Genomic DNA, 17,759 nt, shown 5'->3' with positions numbered 1-17,759 from the left:
GCCTCCGGAGCCACCGCGCCGTACCTGTCGCAGACCCCGACTCACCTGAACCTGCGCAGCCCCCGACTCACCTGGCCGCGCCCGGGAAGCGGTCTCCGGAGTCCGCGCCTCGCTCTCGGTGAGCTTCCTCTCGCGATTCGCGGCTCAGCGCCGGGTGGAGACTCGGAGGCTTGACCGGGTGGAAGGGGCTAGAGCGGGCGGCAGTTCCGGCATCGGGGTACCTGGTACCAGGAACTAGGGGTTCCAGGAAGACGCGCGACTGACCCAGAAAGTGGGAGTCGCGGTGCGGTGCTCGCCCCGAGCTCTCTGGCCTTCCGCTGGGGGCCAGAGGTTCTATTTTTGGAGTTAATTTGAGTCTCAAAGGTGTTTTCCCTTTTTGTGCTCTTGACATAGGCAGGGGAGCTGGGGCCACCGGCACGAAGGAACGGAAAGCTTGTGCCTCTAAAGGTCAGAGTCAGAGCCGAGAGCCAGTTGGGGGCTTGGGAATCCAACTTAAGCTCCCGCCTCGGACCTCGACCCTTGCCCCGCCCTGCTCCATTCTCCCGGCCCTTCAGCACCCCCTGGGGTCACATTCTTCACCCACCCCATCCCACTCCACTCTTCCAGGTATTTCTTGTCTCCCTCCCAGTTTTCTGAACCCAGAGCTCTGACTGGAAGCAGGCTGGGCACTGCAAGGGGGACTCAAGCCTAACTCCCAACTCCGGGTGTGTGTGCTTGGTTCTTTCTGCAGCTGTCTTCCAAATACCCCTCAAGGGTTAAGCTCTGGGCTGCTTGCTCCTGCTGTCAGGCTGTGCGTGGGCAAAGCTTTGGGTGGGTGAATATGGAGCATATGGGTGATGTTCTGAAACCCACCAAACGCTGCCACCTGCCCTAACCCTGGGCCATATGACACCAGAATGTCCCCACTCCCAAGGGGCAAGCTCCAACTGAGATCATTTAAGGAACCAAGTTGGGACCTAGGGGTGGCCTTAGCCAGCAGGACTTGGAAAACAGAGGCAGAAGAGGTTTAGGCAGACCTGCAGCTAGGCTGGCCTAATGAGGGCATGAACAGGGTAAGGGGTGCCAGGAGTTTCCTCCATGTCCTAGCTGTTCTCTGCTCACCTGAAGGGCTGTTGCTGACCTAAGCACTGCTGGGGGTAGGAGGGCAGGGGAGAGCAGGAAGCAGCAATGAAAAAGTGACTCAGGACAGAAGAGAGAAAGGAAGCAGTCACTCAGAAGACCCAACTTTGGCAGGACAGTCTGCATTCATTCATTCTCTTACTGGCTTCTCACCTGCAACTAGGTACTCAGGCTAGGTGCAGGAAGGCAAGGTGAGTCTCACATGTCCCTTGCTTGCCAGGACAGAGTGGGGAAGAGCAGGGCATGCCATGGGAAGGGGCAGAGTGCAATCAATCTAGTGCTTGGGTGGGAGAGCAGAGCCAGTCAGGGATGGCCAGGAAGGGTTCCTGGCACAAGTGGCTCTAAGTCAGGACTGAAGGATCTATAGGAATTTGCCAGGAAAAAGGAAGAGGGGGAAGAAGACAGCACAGAGGAGGGAAGTGCAAATATCAGAGGCCAAAAGCAGCAAGTTAGTAGCAGCTTGACAAATGGTGGAACTGAAAGTAGCTTGGTTAGTTGGGAGCCTAGAGAGCGCAGGGGCGAGGGGAAGCTGTGAGGTACATTGAGACAGCTCCTCAGAGCCTCTGAAGGCATGCTCAGGCTGTCATGGCAACTCTTGTTGGAGCAAAGCTTAGGACCTGGAGCCCAGCATGAGACTTCCCAGCATGCCTTCAACTCTGGGATGAAGGTGCCAGATTTAGCAAATAAAAACATGGGACACTCAGAATTTAATTTCAAATAAGCATATTTGAATATTTGTTTTCAGTATGTCAATTCAAAAATTTGGGACATACTTATACCCATACTTATGCTTATTCACCATTTATTTGCAATTCAAATCTAACTGGGTGTCCCGTATCTGTCTGGCAACCTTTCTCTAAGTTGGAGTTCTTCTGGGAAGTCAAAACTGGGAACTGCCTTGCTGCCCTGAGACTGTCTCAGGATACATTTATCTTGTAACCAAATTCTCCTGGATTCCATTTTGGAGTTCCATCACTGAGTGACCTATGATGATAATGATGAGGATGGTAGTGAAGAAAATCCATTCCTTGGTCAGCTCATTTGGCTATAGAGCTGGAGGAGGGTGGTGCCTCAGAAAGAAACTGGGCTTCAGAGCCCTCTAGGGCTAGATTCAAATTTGTGGAAACCAGTTAACTTCTCTGAGCCTCAGCTCCTGCTTATAGGGAGGATGGGTGATAGTGCGCTATGGAAAAAGTGGTCCATACTAATTTTTATGACACATTCACAGAGGGTGACCAAAACAGCACCCACAGAGTGCTTGGAGCTCCCTGATTTTCATTCCCATCCATGAAGCCCTCAGACTATCCTGATTGGGGGGATAGTCCCTGGGCAGGGAGGGGGCTGGTGTTATTTTCTCAAGGCTACCATACCCATCTACATGGCCTGTTTCAAGAACAGGAGATACCCAGGCTTGTCCTTGGAGGGTGGCAGGTAGGCCAAGTGGGAATGACTCAAAGCCCAATTAGCTGAAGGGAACTGTGAATGAATTAAAGGAGAATCCACATCTTCATAAAATGAGGCTTTGATTATTCGTAGTTTTATAATGAGCTCCTTATTAGAAAAGTGGAGCTCTGGGATGGAGGGAAGAAGGGTGCCTTGTAAACCAGGCTTTGACTTTAATAAGACCATTTGTAAGGACAAATTAGGGGTTTCCTGAAATGGATCCTGGAGGGACTTAGAGTCTGTTAAGAGAAAGAGGAAATGGAAAGTGTGTCTACCTTGTGGGAACTGCTGGGTTATAAAGTGTCCCTCTTTCCAGTGGTAAATCTCCCCATCCCCCTGCCCAGCAATAAGTATTTTTGTCCCTAGTCCTTTAGGGCAGCATTTTCCAGGAGTGTTCAGAAAGACTCTGTGCCATGAGATAGTTAGAGGTGCCCCATTGGCAAGACATTCAAATGAGGTGTGTCATTCCTCCTGGCATGGTCAAGGTTATGGTAAGTGATGCTGAGTAAGTACGCGTCACTGGTTTTATGCAAGCACTCATTGAAGGCAGCCTAGAAACCTTGAAAATTTCTAAAGGATGTGGCATTAGGCATGTAGTGAGTGTGGATGGGGGCACAGGGCAGGTGTCACACAGGACTTCTGAAGGTATTGTTCCTCCTCTTCCCAGGACTAGCTTGTCTCATCCTGGACTTAGCTGTGTCCACCTCAGAGATCTTTGGGGAACAAGCTCTTGTGTGCGACTCTCCTGGCACCACCATCCTCCCTTGAGAGACTCTCCCTGTGTTGTCCTAACTCTTCCCCTGCAGCTTATGCCCCTGTCCCTGATAACAGTATTTCCACATCCCTAAGGATGCTGATAAGGCTAGGGGAGGGGATGTGGTGGTCCTCCCATGGACCCACGTGTGGGGTCTCTCAGATCTAGTTTTCCCCATGTGGGCCTGGCCTTCTGGGTGAATGGTGGTTACACAGGGGAGATGGGAGCAGAGAAGCACGGAGCAGAAGTCAGTTGTTTGAGGGTATGGTCCTGAGCAGTCTGGCTTCATGACCATTCCTCGTAGAATGGACCAGTGGCAGGGCACAGGAGCGAGAGCAGGGGCACAGTCTCTACAAGCCTCATGTGTGCTTCCCTCCTAAGCAGGCCAGTGGTCAACAGCCCAGGCTAGGAATCAGCACGCCTGCGTTCCAAGCCCAGCCGTGGGACTCTCTGTATGACGCTGGGCAGGTCGTTTAGCTGTAGTTTCCTCATCTGTAAGATATCCCTATCTTATGGGGCTTTGGTAAGGCTGGGGTGAGGTAGTATACACTGGGGGCACACACCAGAGATGACACTAGCATGACCCTAAGCAGATGGCTCAGGCACTCCGCTGTTTCAGGATCACCCCAATAGTGCCAGATCAGGGGGACTATGGGGGTGGAAGAGGCAGGTCTTCAGGGGGCTGTGACATGTTCCAATGAATACAGACTATTATTTCAACATTTTGACACCCAGAGGACCTATTCACAATTTAATTTCCTCAGCTGCACATGAAACATTCAGTCCAGTAACAGGCACATGGTGGGTGCCCAGTGAGTGTTAGCTGTTCTGTTTTGGCTTGTAGCTGTATCTGAGCTTGTGGGAAGCACTTTATTTATTTATTTAGTTAGTTAGTTCCTAAGGCTGTGGGCCACCTTCTTGGAGGCAAAGACATCTTCCCTGGGAGCTGCCTCATGGGCACATGTCAGGCACTTCACAGTATTTACTCCTGCCCGTCCCCCTCCCAGTCCACTGCACCTTGGGAATAACCAGGCTTAATTGACTCTTTAGCCATCAAAGACACTGTCCAGCGATGCCCATCGGGAACTGGAGCCCCAGTGATCATTGAAAGTACTCAGAGAGCTGACAGGAGAAAATGGTGCCTGTCCTTTCTGGGCCTCTTCATACTGTGTGCAAAGCTCTGAGCTGTGTGAGGGGGTGGGTTGGGGGAGGGGACAGCTTTTTGAGTCACTCTGCTGTTTCCCAAGGTATAATTATTACTCACGATGACAGTTTGATTAAGAGAGCAGACTCCAGGCTGCATATTCTGATGCACTTTTTACCCAGATGCAATGGGCAGATGAAGAAAACGGCATGGTTTTATTTTTAAGAGACTCTCCAGGTGGGCTGCAGGGATGGGCACTGCTCTAGGTTTTGGGGTCTTGTCCAGCTCTTCCCTTTTACCCATGTTAAGGGTGGGATTGGAGCCAAGATCCACAGCCACCAACATCCATGGAAGGAAGAGGGTTCCCCTTTTGCATCTTGGCTAGGGTCACTAACATTTCCCCCCCTCTCCAGTAAGCTCTTTCTTTAATGTTCTGAGTCCCTACCCCTAGAATGTGGCAACAAGAAGATCACTCACTGACCACAGGACAGGTCTCCCTCCACAGTGGGCCAGCTCTCCCACCCAGGCTTAGGGCTCTCCATTTTCCACGCTCTTTCTCTTGCGGAGGGTCTTCCACCTGACTCTCTGAGACTTCCCCAAGTTAGGGCAGTCCCTCTGGTGCCCTCAGGGTTCAGGAGGCTCCTCTCAGCCCCTCTGGGAATTGTACCCAGGGTGGTTTTGATCTTCAGGGGTTCCTGTCGCAGCTGTGTGGGAAAGGCCAGGCTGCAGTCCTGGCTCCTTGAGGAGGTAGCACACCTTGTCCTGGTTTCCAGTTAGTGTGCTTTGTTCTCCTGACCACTTCCTCAGGCACCCAAAGCTCCTCTTTGTTCTGCAGGAGTGTGTAGCTCTAGAATCTTTCCATGGGGCCTCACCACCCACCACCCCAAGTGCCTGCTTCTTATGGGTTCCAAGAGAGCTGATTCTGCTGCACTCTTGGCAGCATCCGGTCTGTCCCCTTGCTGTGGCACAGGTGGTTGGTGCTGATGTACAGAGCTGTCAGTTGAGGTCTTTGCAAGGGACTCACCACAATTCCCATTCCTGAGCCCCAGATTCCACTGCAGCCACAGGCAGGGCTTTCTTGGGAAGTGGAAGGAGGGTCCTGCTCACAGCCTGGGCACTGGCTTCTTCTGCCTGCTAGCTGTGTGACCTTGAGTGTCTCTACTCTTCTAAGCCTCCCTTTCATGTTTGAAAATGAAGACTTTGTCCCACCTCTTTTATGGGGTCCTTGAAAGAAATATACTACTTGTGTGACGATGCTCCAAAAAAACTCATGGGAATTGGTTCAGGGAATTGAAAGAGTTTGGGGACAGAATGATGTGCGGGCCTGAGTCTTGACTGATTTTTCCAGGTAATGGAACTGCTCTGAACTGTCCTGTCCTCCTGGAAACTCATTCTAGACCTTCATTGAGTGTCCCTTCCCTGCACTCTCAGAGTTCCATCTTTTCATCCAAATTTGAAGTAGTCTGTCTGTCCTCGCAGGTTTACAGTCTGGCATGGGAAGCAGCGCGTGGAGGTGAATAACTGGCAATATGTGAATTTGCAGTGGCATTACAGGGGCACAGGGTGCTATGAGATTAGACGACAGGAAGATTGGTTAAGAAATGTGACAGAGCCTCATGAGGGGTGGCATTTGGGAAAGCTCTGAAAGGACAGGTAGGATTCAGCCGTGGGAACTTGGGAGGGTGATGTGGTCAAAGAAAAGTGTAAATAAAAGCAGAGAGGTGGAAAGGCCTGGTCTCAGTGACTCATTTGGGGCGGAGCCCAGGGTGGCAAATGACAACAGAAAATGATGGTGGAAATGAGGTCGCCTGGATCTGGAGGTGGAGGAGTGTGGGACACCATGGGATTTTATCGGGAAAGCGGTGGAGAGCTGTTGGAGCTGTTGCCTTGGGTAGAGGGGCCTTGGTCAGATTCAGGAAGTGGTGCGGAGTGGATTGGAGAGTCTGGAGCTTGCGCTTGCTGGATAAGGGACTTCGCAGTGGCTCGGGTCCTGAGAGTGAATATGTTGTGTGGCTTGGGTTGATCGTGGGGTCTGGATGGTTTCTGTGTATCAACTGGAAGCTTCTACTTTCTCAGAGCCGAAGTTAGTTCTTTGACGAATTAGAAAACTATAGGCTCGTGGGAACATCAAGCGGTGTAGGCTCTATAGGTAATCTCCCAGTTCTCCTGAGTTCTCTCTTTCTTCCATGTTCTCGATTCACACCTAAGTCCCTTTCGGGAACCTCACCTTGGAGGCGCTGGGTGCTGATGACTCCCAGGTTCCGCCTCCCCCAGGCCCTCCTCGGCCTCACTTGAGAAGCTCATCTTAAATGCTGCAGCTTGGAAATGAGACTTGTCTTTCTCTCTCCCCAGAGCATGTCCTCCTCCTGCAATCTGCCTTTCCCTCTGCGGGGCTTGTTCTTCCGCAGGCTGGGGTGGAAAACCATGGCTGTCTCTCCCTACCTCTCTGCCTTTGCTCTTCTCTGCTCATATCTTGCCCATCACTAAGTCCCACAGATTCTTTCTTCATGCCTCTCATTCCTTCCTTCCTTACTCAAGCCCAGGCCTTATTACCTCATGTTACTAAATAGTTCCTAAGGGCTTCTCTTCAGATCCCTCGAAAGTTCCCCAGTGCCTCTAGTCAGATCTAGATTCCCTTAAACTTACCCTAACTTTAATATCCCCTTCTAACCCAGTGTCCCCATACTTTCCAAAGGAAGCCCTTCACCCCAGCCAGCCTGCTGTGCTCACTGGTGACCATCAAACCTCTGCAAGTCCTGTGTCCTGCTTGGAGCACCAGCCCTGTCTGTGTGCCCCAGCCCCCAGTCCTGCATACTCATCCCTCAGGACTCGGTGGCAGGCCCATGCATTCAAACCCGAGCTCCACTGCAGCCTCCAGGCTTCTCTGTGTCCCCTGAACTCCCAACATATATCAACTCAGCTGCTGCTAAATTCCCCCAAGACAGGGAAACACTTTTCATGTTGTTCTCCTTCCTTCTGTCCTCAAATTGCCGGGCTAGACGATTCCATTTCCCTGGGCCCAGAAGTAGGACCCCGCCCCCGCTGCACACTCACGCCTGCTCACCTGCACAGACACCCTCAGCCTCTTCCGCATTCCCTGCACTGGGCGTCACAACAGCCAGTTGCGACATCCACACGGCAAGGACCGTATCCCAAGCCTCTTGAGTTCTCGCCCCGGGGACAGGATGCCCTCCTAACCCCTCCTGAAGGTGGAGACTTCCGGTAGCCCAGAGAGGAGTCATGGATCTGCCCCCAAGTCTCCCCATCTGTGAGGTCCTGCTCTCTCTTCTCTTTTGTCCTCTGGTTTTGAGCCCTTCTGGGCCCTGGTGAATGACAGGAGACAGGAAGCGGGTGGGAGTGAAATTCACCCCAACTGAGGGTGAAACTGCAGTGGGAAAACAGGAGAGAGACTCCTGGGGGTAGGGAAACTAGGTTTTAGTGACCTGGACTTTGACCTAGCAGTGTGCACAGACTTGCCATGGTCCCTGGACTCTGAACCCTCAGCTCCTTCATTTCCAAGAGGTGAAAACACTCCACGTACATTAACTTCCTTATCTATAGAGGAGGCTTCCATTGTCCCCAGGGTGACCGCTGGGCCCTCTGCCTCCATCTTTACCTGACTCTCCTTCGCCCATGTGCTGAACGCTCAATCCCCACCCCCCACTGGGTTCTCACCCAGGACCCCTGGGAACATGAGACAGAGATCTCTGGGTAAATGGCTGCTTCCTGGCCATCCTACCACAAGCTCCTGGATGGGTCACCTGAGAAAGCCTGAGTGAGCCTTAGGATTCTCATTTGTGTACACGATAAGGGGGTTGGGGACTTTTTAACAAGAGGAAAGCTTTCTTCACAGTAGATCATAGGTGGAATCCCAGTATATAAACCAGGTGAGAATAGACCCATCCAGAGCTGAAGTGGGGATGGGAGATGCCCCAGCTCCTCTCCATAGTGGCCCCTGGGGTCATCTTATGAGGTCTATGTTGAGGGGGGGTGTATACATTGTTAGGGGTTCCATTAATTATGGGGGGACTATCAATGTTGAAGTGGGGTTATATACATTGTTAGGAGTAGTGTACATCATTGGAAGGTTGTATGCAATGTTTGGGGTGCTGTATGCATTGTTAAGAGATCATTTATTTTATTGGGGGTATACCATTATTGGGGGTTTGTATATATTGTTGGGAGACTGTGTACATGAACCCTCTGAAAGTAAATACTTTTTACCTCTGGGCAAATGCGAAAGTTCGTAGCTTTCATCTGACTCTCCAAGGAGCATGTGATCTTTATTAAAGATTAGGAAGGCCTCTTATAAGATGTTGTCAGCATTACAGACCATTCATACCCATGGCCATAAACTTGGGCTCCTCTTTAATTCCATGCTGAAAGCCCAGTGGACAACAGAACCACACTGTTCTGATGGCCATGATCGCCGCCCCAGGATGTAGCCTGGTGCCAGACACATGGGCGTCATTCAATGTATACAGCATACACCTGTTCTCCTAATAAGGAGGGCTTTTTTAAAAAGAAAAACATTAATTTGAATATGTAAACTTTTTAGGATAATATTTTATATATTATTTTAGTGATGGACCTTTTAAATCACATACTATATAAAATAATACATTATCTTAAAAATACTGCATTCCCCAATGCTCCCTAAAATGGATGGCTTTGAACAGTTTGCCCATCTGTGATGCCAGCATCCATCTCAACACTAGAGTCCTCCTATATCAGCTCTTGGTTCTGCACATACCTCCATCCCCATAGTCTAGGGAGAACTGGCTGTTTCTTATTAATCCAGAAGGTGTTTATTTTTTAATAACAGCCTTTTTGAGAAATAATTCACATTCCATAAAATTTACCCTTTAAAAATGCACAATTCATTGGTTTTTCAGATTGTGCAATCATCACCATTACTAATTGCAAAATGTTTCATCATTCCAAAAGAAACTCTGTCCCATTAGCAGTCAATCTCTCCAGCTGCTGGCAACACTAATCTACTTTCTATTTTTATGGAAAAACCTTTTCTGGTCATTCCATGTAAATGACCTTTTGTGAATGGCTTCTTTTATGTATCATGTCACAGTATTTATCAGCACCTCACTTTTTTTCATTGATGAATAATATTTCATTGTATGGATATGCCACATTTAATTTACCTTTTCATTCACTGATGAACCTTTGTGTTGTTTCCTCTTTTTAACCATTATAAATAATAGGTCTATGAACAATCATGTGCAAGGTTTTTTGTTTTCATTTCTCTTAGTTATATACATAGGGGTGGAGTTGCTGGGTAACATAATAACTCTGTGCTTATCATGTTGAGTAATGACCTAACTATTTTCCACAGCATTTGCATTATCTTCTCTCTCCACCAGCAGTGCATCGTGGGTCCAATTTCTCCACGTTTCTGCTGACGCTTTTTGTTGTCTGTGATTTTGATTTTAGTCAAAGAGGGATCTTAGTGGGGATGAAGTGTATCCTATTATGATTTTCACTTGTGTTTCCCTGATCACTAATGATATTGAGCCTCTTTTCATGTGTTTGTATGTCTTCTTTGGAGAGATGTCTATTATAATTTTTTAGAAAGTTTTAATTTTTATCCCAAGTGCCCCCCAAAAAAGAGGTTATTTATTTTTGATGCCCATAATCTAACCACTTAGTTCATTGCTTTTACAAAATGCCCTTCTATAGGTTTGTTCATGACATTTAGCATTGGTTTTGATAAAAGTCACTGAATCTATATCATAGAGATACCCCACCAGCTTAAAAAAAGACAAACCATTCTATCAAATGACCTTTGTAAGCACCCCAAACTAACAAAACTACTGAAGTGGTTCCAGGCTAATATTTTTCCCCAGTCTATTTTTGTTTAAAATAAAGCAGTTGAGAAAGCAGCCCATAATATGAAAGATCTATAAGGATTTGACTATAGAATTCCTCATTTCTGACAGTTAGGGAAGGAGAGGTTTATCTTATATTTTACCATATGTGACATTGAAACACAAATGGGTGTTGGATAGAAGAATGTGGATGTGGGTGGATGGAGGGATAGTGGGTGGGTGGATGAATGGATGGTGGATGGATGGATGACAGACAGATGGATGATGGACAAGCAGACCAATGAATGAATGAACAAGAAAAGGGAAGCAAGCCAGTAAACCAGTGAGTGGAACAGCCATGGCAGTCTTTCCCTCTTTAGTCAAGATTTTCTGGGGGCTGGAGCTGTAGCTCAGTGGTAGAGCGCTTGCCTAGCACAGGTGAGGCACTAGGTTCAATCCTCGGCACCACATAAAAAATAAATAAATAAAATAAAGTTATAAAAAAATGCTAAAAAAAAGTTTTCTAATATCCACTTAGAAAACTGGCATTAGCCTTTAACTTACATTTCATAGAACTGTATATAAGAGTTTTTAAAATAGATTTGTGGTTACAGTTTAGAAGTAAGATGCATTTTCTGTTGCCTCATATATCTTGACTATGTTCCTTTAAAATGGGGGAACCTGAGGCTTCCCCGTTTCTGGATGTGGTCAAAACTCTGTGATCAAGTGATGTAGCTTCAGATTCTTTGTCGCTGGAGAGGACCTTGGTGTCTGTGATTCACACAAGGATGTTGGGTTTGTCTTATTCAGGTCCTGTCGAGGACTTCTGAGTCCCTGCTCTTTCCCCAGGCCCCTTTCCTTCTCCCGCCTCGGCATGGGACAGTCTGGTCATCTCAGAGACCAAACTCACCATGATTCACCACCAGTTTCCACAGAGAGACTCCCTTCCCGTTCTTCCCCTTGGTCCTCCCCGAGAAGACATACGGGAGCTGGCAAAGGGAACTTGAAGTCTGGGGTGAGAGTGAGCCAAGCAAAGAGGAAGAATATCAGGCAAAAGATAAGAAGGGAGCTGTGGCCAGACATGAAGAAGTGGCAGACATAGTCCCACTCTCCAGAGATGACTTAACGGCCCAGACCCTGAGGGAGAAGAAGGGACGACAATATGGCTCTCTGGAGAAAGCTTCATGAAGCAGCTTGAAGGGCAGGTTCCTGTGAAGTTGGTGCTGGGAGCCGCGGTGGGGGAGCAACTGCAAAGGGCAGCTGGACAGGGCCGGGACCCCTTTCTGTTCCAGTGGGGTGCAGGGGCTTTAGGGCTTCAGATGTGCGTGGATCAGATGAGCATCCAGACCCTTTCCGCAGGACTTTAGTCCACTTCTAGGTAGAAGTGAGTGTGTTCCAGTGGAGTGACAGCTAGTCCTTCCATGCTATGTCAGAGTGTCCGCCTGTCCTCCAGGTGAATGTTTCCCTGGGTTTTGAACATCTGCAAGGAAAAAGCCCTTATTCTTCCCCAAAGTCATGCTTCCTTTTTCTGGGTGTGGAGCTGGTGGCTTTGAAGCAGTGAGTCTGGAGACCACCGCATACCAGTCAGCCCTCTGTTTAGGTGGGTTCCACATCTTCCAGTTCATCCAACAGTGGATGTAACGGGGCCTACGATGTTCACATCTGTACAGAAGGTGTGCACATTTGTTTTCTTGTCATTACTATTTTAACAATGCGGTGTAAGGACTATTTACGTAGCACAAACACTGTATTAGGTATTATAAGTAATATGCAGATGAGCTGAATGTACAGGAGGATCTATACAGGTATGCAAATATGGAAATACTGTGCCATTTTATATACGGCAAGGGACTTGTGCATCCATGGGGTTGTTATCCATGGTGGTGGGGGGGTGTCTCAGGACCAGTGATGTCCTGTGGACACCAAGAATGACTGTATTTACTACAGATCAGGAGCTATGCTGAACACTGGGGATGCAGAGGGGAGCAGGAAATTCCCCTCAAGATGAAATAGCCATGCACACAGTCATGTGAAAACCAATTGTGCTGCCAGACAGCAGTGCAAATGCCATGGAGCCACCAGGCCAGAGCTACCAGTGTCCCCAAGGCAAGGCTCAAAAGGCATCACAGATGAGGAAAGGTTGTGAAGAGGGGATAGAAGTGACCCGGACAGAAGAAGGTGGTGAGGTGCTTTCTAGAATGAAAGCACAAGTCCCACTGGGGACGCTGTGAATAGCCCAGGGGGCTGGATCTAGCAGGACCATGGTGGGAATAATCCTGGCGGGATGCAGACAGGCCTTCTATCATGGTGGCTTGCCATTAACATTATTCTCCAGCATCAGGGAGCTGTGGGATGTGTAGGATAGGATATGTAGCTGTATGAGTTTTCATGCAGAGGAGAGTCAGTGTTTTGTTTTGGAGAAGAGGACTCTGGCCCCAGGCCAGAGGAGTGCTTGTGCCAAGCACAGAGAAGCTCTGGGTGGGAGATCTGCAAACAGGCATTCTGGGGTGTGGCCAAGGGCAGCAGGCAGGGCCTGGCCTGTGCACAGCCACAGGAAGTGCAAGCCCTCCAGGGACATGGTCAGGTCCACAGTGCCTGCTACCAGCTGCCAGAGAGGCTGGTGATCAGGGCTGGTCCCAAGGAAGAGCCCACTTTCTGCTTTCTTCCCCTGTACTCGTGTTTGCAATAGGGGCGTGGAGAGAACAGCGGGCTTGGCCAGGTGAGCAAGATGAGGCCTGCCTCCAGCAGGAGGCACGGAGGGTGAGACGTGCTTACTCCACAGGATGGGGAACCCACAAAGAGCACACCTACCTGGAAAGCAAGGGGGTGGCCAGGCATGTGTTTTTGCCTGAGAGTTGGAAGGGCAATTGCATAGGAATGCTGAAGCCAGAGGATGTCCAGGACAAGGCTCTGGGGGAGGCTGAGGGCTTGGGCAAGGACAGAGGCTGGCATCCTGCCTCCCCTGCCCCCTCCCAGAGCACTTGGCTGCTGCATCCAGTTGTGCCTGGCACATGTTTTCTTGAGATAAAAATTATTTTTCCCAAGTACACGCCTTGCTAAATGGAGTGGTGGGAAGGCAGGGGCCTTGCTTTGTGCCCTTTGCCTCCTAATCCAGCAAATGTAGAGATTCACAGCTTGCACTCAGGGAACGTTCATCCAGATCTGAGGCAGTTTTAGGGAAATTACCTAAGAAAAAAGTACAAATGTGGAGATGGTTTCCAGTCCCTGTGGGAACAAAGGATATCAGAGGGATTCAGATTCAAACAAGATGCACAAAGTCTCATCAGCTGGTGAGGGGAATGCAGGCACAAAGGAGCCCTGGCCCTGGGATGAGGCCACTCAGGTGGAGAATGTCCCAAGAAAGCATATGTGATGACCCAAGGGAGCAGGTGGCAGCGATGGCCACTTTACTGACCACACAGTGCCATAAGGTCCTCCAGTATAGAATGGGGGTTATGCTTCTTCAAGGTATCAGAATCACCTGGAGGATCTTTAAAACCCAAGTCCACAACTCCAGCTCCAGGGCTTCTGACAGCATGTGGAGGCTGGGGCTGAGAACTGCACTTCTGACAGGGTGGCAGGTGGCCTGGGGGTGACATGTTGGGAACCACCTGGGCACAGGCCCTGTAGGACAGCACCTCAAGTACCTTTCCACTTTCCTTCCTGGGGGTGTGCATGTGAGGCCCCTCACCCTGGGGTGCCCTTCCTTCTCACATTCCTGTGCCTGTCCACGGAAGGACTCAGATGGCCACTTCTCCCTCTTTCACTCAGGTTTGCTCCTAGAGTTCCAAAGATGGTTCTGACGCCCATCCTGGTTGAAACACTCTGCCAACTGTCTGCCCACGGTGCCCTGACCACCGGGGCGGCTGCCCTGGCTTGCCTTTGTCCACAGTGTTGCCTCAGTCAGGACCCCTCCCCTGGATTCCCACCTTCCCCCTGAATGGATTCCTGTCCCTGAGTCTGCTGGGACTTTCCTTCTGCCTTACTGTACCCTGTAGTATTCGTATGACTTTCCCAGTTAGATGTGAAATCTGGGGGACAGAGTCAAGGGCCCCTGGCCCTCATGGGTCACAGTGGAGACCGTGTTCCACGAGGGTCGGCTGACCGCAGAGAGGAGCTGAAAGCAAACCAAAACCAGCCAAGAGTGGTTTGCATTGGCCCTTGCTGGCCACCTTCTGGAGACTGACCTACAGAGGCCTAGGTGATGGGGAAGGGGTGGCCATTGCAGAGCCCACCACGAGATGAGGTGGCCCAAAGCCAAAAGGGTGGGCTCCTCAGCCTCGAAAATAATGCAATTACTAATCTTCTTACTCAGGGAACTGCCACCCCCAGAGCTGTATTAGGAATGTTTTCCTCAGGCAAAGAAATGTGCTGTCTTTGGTATCCAAGCCTGCCTCAGGAATTTCATTTTATGATTGATCCCTCTTTTTTTAATTGTTGACTTTTTTCCCTTCATTCCTGTACTTCTTCCAGATCCTTTCCTTCCGGATCTCTCCGTCGACACAGCCAAGCCTTCCCCTGCATCCCTTCAACACTCACATGACTTCCAAACATAGTTGCTCTGCACCAGGCCTGTCTTCATTTCTTGTCCCTCATTCCTCTCCAACAAAGCCACCATGTCCTCCAGGTCCAATGGTATCCCCTGACCTGCAGAACCCACATGACATGAGTCCCAGAAACCTGAAAGGTTCCAGATGCATCTCTGGGACACCTGTCTAATAAAATGGCAGCGTCATCTTGGAGAGAATTCAGTTCACATGACGTCCTTGAACTCGTTTCAGTCGGGCTTCTCCACAGAGGTGCTCTTGGAAACCGCCCTTCAACTTGTACCTAATTCATTAACCATTACCATTGTCCCCTGAATTCCGGCCTTTCTCTTAAAAAAAAAAAATCCCTCTGAGTACATGACTCAGATTGGAGAAAGGACTCTTAGTCTTGGTTTCTGATCCTGTCTTTCATTTTCCAGGAAAATGGCATGTGTGTCCCCTCAATTATTTGTGTGCCCGCTCTGCTATGTCCCTCAGGGCCTCCCTGCCCCAGCACAAAGTTGGAGCTGATATTTTTGCTTTTTAAAATATGGATCAATAAGTCTCCCAGTTTGGGGTGGAGGGACATTGGTTTTCACTTAAGCAGTTCTCCAGTCTATCAGGGAGGCAGGCCATAAGGCTTGGATCGGACTCGAGCTCAAGGCATGGCCCCTCTACTTCCCAACCATGTGACCCTAAGCACTTCTCAGCCCCTCTCAGCTCAGCTTTCCTACCTGCTAAATGCTCGTGGTAATCGTGTTTTTCCTACAGCAATATGACAAAGATTAAAAGGAGATATTGGCATTCATAATGCATTATACGGAATAGGTACTCGATCCATTAGCTATTGTGTGTATTGGTGGCCACCACATCACTAGAGGACAGAAATGTGTGTACATGAAAGGTCAGTGGGGCGTGCCCCTTGCCTAGCTGACCACACTTGGTGCAAACCCCAGCTCCTCAGCCGGTGTCAGCCCCAGGGCCTCATCGTGCTGGTTCTAGGGCACTTCCTGCTCTCCACCTCTGTACTGACCTCTTGTTTAGCCAAGTCACTCCAAGGTGCACAACTCTGCTCTTTCACCAGTGACCCAGGAAGTCACAGACCAGACAGAACACTGATGATTTTGTGGGCTTCAGAGGAGAAAAGGAGAGAGGGAAATGTGTGATGTGAGAGCGCGTAGCAGTCACCACTCCTCTGGCCCCTCTCTCCTCCTGCCTTACCCTCCTTTTGCAGAGCAAGGCACTAATTACCCCCCATCCTGGCTCCTGGAGCCTCACCTTCTAGCTTTAATGGGGCAAATTTCTACTTAAATACTTTTCTTCCTAGGGGGCCTTCTGTCTCCATCTCCTCTTCATCTCTTACAAGTGTTTAAATAAAGATTCTGTGTCCTTGAGGCAGAGGAGCCCGTGCTGACATCTGGGTGGACTTAAGAGGCAAGTGGCAAGGTGGCGGTGAGGAGCTGCCCGTCCCCGGTTGGAGGCCTCAGTGGCCTGGAGAACAGCCACCGTCTGGAACTGACATCCTGGACATTTTGGCACAGTGAGCCAAAGTGGGGTGCAGATGGCTGCTGCTGTTTGTGAGGGGAAGGGCTGCTTTCCCCAAACTGCAGACCTGACATTCCGACCATGGGACCAGGTAGCTTATTCATAAAGAATCGTAGCACTGACTTTCTGGTGAAGGAGGAGATGGAGGAGAGGTAGGCATGGAAACAAATGAGACCTCCGGCAGGCCTGACACGTTCACGGGAGGCTGAGTCAAAGAAGAACTGCAGCAGGAGCTGCAGCTCCAACAACTCCTCGGAACCCAGGGGCCCGGGCCCTGGAGGCCGCAGTGAGGGCTGCAGGCTGCATCCAGGACCTTAGGGAAGCAGGAGATACGCCAGTCACCCGTTACAAAGTGACTGAGCCTGGCAGGACCCTCTGGTCCCCAGATGGTTTTCACCTCTCCTTCCTCTGCCGGAAGAGCTATCTCTTCTACCCAAGCGTTCCTCATCCCCTCTTGCTTCCTCTTTATTCATGTTCACTCCTTGAAGTCCTCCCCAACTTTCCGCCATAACACATCTGTGAGGCTGCCTGACCCCCCTCTTGCCTGGGTCAGATTTAGTGGCCACAGCAGGCACCCTCCTCCTTCAGTCTGTGAGTGAGCCTGCAGACAGCCTTGACTATCTTCAAATCCATTTTCAGCCCTGTCTAGTGACCTGGGCAGTATCTGGCACGTAATCAGTTCTCCATGTAGCTTTTAGACTCCATTCAACACGTCATGAAGGGTGGTTCACTGCGATTCCGGCGTCGAGGACCTGATTCAGCTACATGTCCGGTGCTCAAGGCCTTGGTGGGTGTTGGAAGCCCTTCTCCACTTGTAGCTCCAGTGTTCCATTTGCAGATGGGAAAGAACCCAAGAAAGAGGCTGTGTGGGTCTCATGTTTAGTCTGTTCTCCTAGAATTCTTTGTTTTCTGCTCCATGCTGCCATAGGAGAAAGTAACATAGAGTCTCCTCTCATCCCAGAGAAAGGGAGCATCACAAAGGACTGGAAATGTCCCCAGTGAACAAAGCATCTGGGGGGAGAGAGTGGACTGCTCAAAGTCAGCTAGTGTGAACTCCTTCTTGGAGAGAGGTTTTATTTTCCTTCAGTGCCTGCTAGAAAGTTTCGTCTCAACCATGTGTACCATTGTTGGATGCTTCTTACTGCTAGAAGGTTGTTCCTCTCACTGAGCCGAAATCTCACATGCCCTAGTGTTAGAACTGCACTGTGCAATAGCCCAGGATAGTGGCTGCTCCTTACGACAGCCCTCAGAGAGATGAGGGCCACCCCCACTCACTCTCTGATCTCGGCTTAACATAGAAAGTTGCTCCCATTTCCTTGTTTGCTGTGGTGGTCCAGATGCCCTGCCTCTGTGGTCCTCCAGGGCTGGACAAATGATTTTGTTACCATCTCGAAAAGTCCTAGCCA

At 49.8% G+C, this 17,759-nt stretch overlaps 1 protein-coding gene across 1 annotated transcript in view; it reads left to right on the top strand.

The window, feature by feature from the left end:
- Nucleotides 1-17,759, top strand: part of Ptk2b (protein tyrosine kinase 2 beta) — a 108,838-nt gene continuing 91,079 nt past the window's right edge. The window contains exon 1 of the mRNA XM_077792725.1: nt 1-118. The gene's annotated coding sequence lies outside the window, so the exon portion shown is untranslated. The remainder of the gene's footprint in view (nt 119-17,759) is intronic.

The sequence above is a fragment of the Urocitellus parryii genome, chromosome 14 (assembly GCF_045843805.1).
Source record: "Urocitellus parryii isolate mUroPar1 chromosome 14, mUroPar1.hap1, whole genome shotgun sequence".
NCBI lineage: Eukaryota > Metazoa > Chordata > Mammalia > Rodentia > Sciuridae > Urocitellus > Urocitellus parryii.
The sequence above is the reverse complement of the archived record's forward strand: the minus strand, read 5'-3'. Positions and strand labels throughout refer to the sequence as shown.